The 5,000-nt window shown below is 46.8% G+C and overlaps 1 protein-coding gene across 1 annotated transcript in view; it reads right to left on the bottom strand.

Moving 5' to 3' along the window:
* Positions 1–5,000, bottom strand: part of LOC133118947 (SH3 and multiple ankyrin repeat domains protein 3-like) — a 203,370-nt gene that overhangs the window by 127,082 nt on the left and 71,288 nt on the right. The gene's annotated exons all lie outside the window — the stretch shown is intronic.

The following is a 5,000-nucleotide window of genomic DNA, read 5'->3' on the forward strand; positions in this document are numbered from 1 at the left end:
TTCAGTTGAGAACATTCATTTGTGACCTCACACTTCAGAAGCTTCGTGTCAATTAATGTAAAATTAACTTACATTCATGCCCGTTGCTTTTAAATAATAAACTAAATCGCCTATTGTGAAAAAGAACTGGGTGAAATGTGTTATTCAAATTACTGTATTCATCTAGACACCGGAAATCACCGGCACAAGTAAATGTTCTCTTGGGGGATTACAGATAAATTAGGTTACTGTAGGAGTATGTATGTTTTGTTAAAAATCACAGAGATCTCAGGAGTGTTTTAAAGCGTTAAAGGCAGGGAGAGGAGAATCTCGCCTCTGGCTCGTACAGCACTTGCACAGAGCAGCCACATTGTGGAGCTTGTGCTACAACCAGCCGAACGCTCAGAGAGCCATTTACATCCCTGCCTGCAGGAAGCACTGTGGACCAGGCCGTTCCTCCCCATTACCACCCATTCAATCCCTCAAAACCCACACGCAGGCACGCCTTACTCACTGTCCTCATGCAATAACACCCCCACCAAGCAAACGCCACACCGCAAATAATACCCTTCAAATACATTCTCAAAGCAGGAAGGATAGACCGCTCACAAGACAACAAAAAATAAAAAAATAAAGATCCTATACGGCCGGGAGTTTAGAAGACAAATCGAGCCGGCTCAAAAAGAACGTGTCGCCGAAAAAACATCAGAGAAATCTTTCTGGAATTCCCTCCTCTGGAGACTCGGCGAAACTTTCCAGACTTTTTAACGACACGGCAAAGGTTCCGCACGCTGGTGCGTAAGTTCATCTCCAGACGGGGGATGCGGCGTTTTGAGCGCTCCCTCCGGAGGGGCCGGGGGCCCGGTGACAGAGCGCCTCGCTGACGCCGACGCTTCCTAAGGAGCTTTAAATGGACGTCACACCCCGGTGCACACAGCCACGGGAGTGACAGTCCGGCGACGCGCACCATCCCACACTGTCAGCAGCGGGGCGAAGCAGCGCCGCCGTGTCCAAAAAGCCCATAATGACGATGAAGACGCCTCGGATGCTGGCATGATTCTGCCGGGAGAATAAACGCGCTGATAAACGGGCTACGCCAAGCGCCTCACGATGAACGCTTCTCGGTCAACGCCCCGCACTGAACTGTGAAACGCAGCCATGCAAGGCGCCAGCCAGCTCGTCAGGAGGGTTAGGAGTCTTGCACAAGGACACTTCCACACTTCCACACTCCCATACTTCCATACTTCCACACTTCCATACTTCCACACTCCCAAACTTCCACATTTCCATACTTCCACACTCCCATACTTCCACACTTCCATACTTCCACACTTCCACACCCAGAGGGCCAGGGATCCAACCGAGCTGACTCTGCATTTCAACAAACAGCCACACGATTACGTTAAGCTTGTCTTGTTTGTTAGGTCATTGTGCCATGAAGGACGCTGCTTTAGCAGCAGTAGTCTAATAAAGTCCAGTGTGCGGACCTCCTGCCGGGCCTGGCCTGCCGCCCTCTGAATCACAGCCGATAAACAGCGAGCCTGCGCCCTGCTACTGCTCAGGACCCTGTATGGGACACCAGAGGCAAGGCACTGTTTCGGCACAAAATGGCCACCGAGTCCAAAAGACCAGTTTATAATGAGGTGATGTATGATTGGACGATGGATATCGCTAACTTGTGACCAAGTGAAAGAGCCGGAGCCAGAGCTGATCTCGGCTCTGCAGAAACACACAGCCACACGGTCAGGCAGAAACACACAGCCACACAGTCATACAGAAACACACAGCCACACTGTCATACAGAAACACACAGCCACACTGTCATACAGAAACACACAGCCACACTGTCATACAGAAGCACACAGCCACACGGTCATACAGAAGCACACAGCCACACGGTCAGGCAGAAACACACAGCCACACAGTCATACAGAAGCACACAGCCACACGGTCATACAGAAACACACAGCCACACTGTCATACAGAAACACACAGCCACACGGTCATACAGAAACACACAGCCACACTGTCATGCAGAATCACACAGCCACACTGTCATACAGAAACACACAGCCACACTGTCATACAGAAACACACAGCCACACTGTCATGCAGAAACACACAGCCACACTGTCATACAGAAACACACAGCCACACTGTCATACAGAAACACACAGCCACACTGTCATACAGAAACACACAGCCACACTGTCATACAGAAACACACAGCCACACTGTCATACAGAAACACACAGCCACACTGTCATACAGAAACACACAGCCACACAGTCATGTGTACTGGTGGTGTTGGAGCAGAGCTGAACTCCACTCTGCCGTGTCCCTGGCTGCCCCTGTGGCCCCTGCCTCACACAGATGGGGCTGTTCGGGGGGGAGAGAGCACTAAACCTGGAATACAGCTGGGGCTATTAAAACAGGGGCCTGATTTATGCTCATTTCTAGCATTCGAAAAATGCCTTCTCATAACACCCGGGATGGCTCAGAGATTACTGATGCCTCACTGTGTGTGTGTGTGTGTGTGTGTGTCTGCGTGTGTGCCTGCATAGCTGTTGCTATAAATATGCAATTCAACGTAATTAAATATATAAATGTCAGTTGGAGGCAGTTCACCGTGTGCAGTAATTATAGCCATTGGATTAACTGAAAACTTTAAAAAAAGGATGAAGATTTGAGAAAGGGTGAAGAAAATAATAAAATGCCTGACTAAATAAATTATGCAAATTATAACATAATAAGCACCCTTTCCTTTTTCAGAAACTTGAACTTGACCACAGTTTCGCTGTTCTGTGCAACAAATTTACAATGATGAAATGCAGACACTCTCTCCAACAACACAGCCTGCAGATGATCACAATGAGCAGCACACGCCAGGGTTATCCAGCACAACAGCTTGTGTCACTCAGCGTCTCACAAACAGGCGGATGGGGAGGGATATTCCATCATCCTGAGTCAAGTGCTAATTACCAAACAAGCATCTTGTAACCGTGAGATACTCTCCCAAAATTATGGCTCAGAATGTCAAAACACCTTCTCATAACTTTGATTTAGCGTCTCATCACTACAAAGCAACAAAAGCCTATGAATTCAAGAGAATAGAAAACGAAAAACTCTCCCACTAAGTATGGAGTAAGAGGAATTTATTATTTTGGGACAAAATGGCCTTCTGAATATAGCTCTCTCGAGTAATACAAGACCACGTAAGAGCAGAGTTATGTAACCAGCCCATTCATGAAAATCCTGTCTCGGCTACGCACAGTAACAGGCCGATTAATCTAACCCCACCCACACCATTACATCAAATCACAACATTATCTTTAAAAATCATTACGCATAACTACGCGCTGACGGAGAACAGGTCAAAATGAAAGCGGGTGTTTGTTCATATACCGGCTGGATGAGAGATGTTAAGTGCAACATCAATAAAGCGGTGATCGTGCCCGGTGACCTCTGACCTGGGAGGGAAGATGACCCCAGTATGAATGAGCATCGCGCCTGGCACAAGCAGCCATGCAGAGACCAGAGGGGGCACCTCGGTGAGGTTTAAAGGTACAACAGGTCATTCTGTACTTCTAATGGTCAAGAGAGGAGCTGCAGCAACAAACACCTACAAACCACAACACTGTTCATCGCACCCCGATGTGGAAACCTCAGGAACATGGCGCTACACAGTGGGATCAAAAGCGTGAGCCAGGGCACTTATTCTGTGTGGGGGAACAGGGCCTATTCCAGTGAAAGCTGAAAGTGCCACGTGTGATCTCTCCTGCACAAGCTGAGGATGTGCTACAGCACTGCGGGTCTCTGGAGAACTGAGCAAGCAGGCCTGCAAGACTCCCCACGCCATCAAATACAACATCCTGTCAAATACAACATCCTGTCCATGCTGTCAAATACTACACTCTCCACGCCATCAAATACAACATCCTGTCAAATACAACATCCTGTCCATGCTGTCAAATACTACACTCTCCACACCATCAAATGCAACATCCTGTCCATTCTGTAAAATACTACACTCCCCACACTATCAAATACAACATCCTGTCCATGCTGTCAAATACTACACTCCCCACGCCATCAAATACAACATCCTGTCCCTGCTGTCAAATACTACACTCTCCACACCATCAAATGCAACATCCTGTCCATTCTGTAAAATACTACACTCCCCACGCCATGAAATACAACATCCTGTCCATTCTGTAAAATACTACACTCCCCACGCCATCAAATACAACATCCTGTCCATGCTGTCAAATACAACAGTCCCCACGCCATCAAATACAACATCCTGTCCATGCTGTAAAATACTACACTCCCCACGCCATCAAATACAACATCCTGTCCATGCTGTCAAATACAACAGTCCCCACGCCATCAAATACAACATCCTGTCCATTCTGTAAAATACTACACTCCCCACACTATGAAATACAACATTCTGTCCATGCTGTCAAATACGACACTCTGCACGCCATCAAATACAACATCCTGTCCATGCTATAAAATACGACACTCTCCATGCTATCAAATACAACATCCTGACCATGCTGTAAAATACTACACTCTCCATGCTATCAAATACAACATACTGTCAAATACAACATCCTGTCCATTCTATCAAATACAACACCCTATCCCTGCTGTCAAATACAACATCCTGTCAAATACAACATACTGTCCCTGCTGTCAAATACAACACTCTCCATGCTATCAAATACAACACCAGCTCCATGCTATCAAAGAGCACATGCTCTTGCCAAGGAAGCTTTACAACCTGACGACTAAAGAAATGCTCATTTTTCCTTTTTTTTTCTTTTTTTACAACAAAGTAAAGGCCTTGAACATTTGTCATTATACCCTTGAGAGACTCATTTATAGAGTCGCCAGACCAGAATGACAATTTATAGACTCATCGCTCTCCCTCCCTGTCACACAGTTTCATTAAGCAGACAGTCATGCTGTTCTGACTGAGAAAGGACTGCTCTCTCCCTCTGCTTTTTATC

Source organism: Conger conger, chromosome 19, assembly GCF_963514075.1.
Source record: "Conger conger chromosome 19, fConCon1.1, whole genome shotgun sequence".
NCBI classification, from domain to species: Eukaryota; Metazoa; Chordata; class Actinopteri; order Anguilliformes; family Congridae; genus Conger; species Conger conger.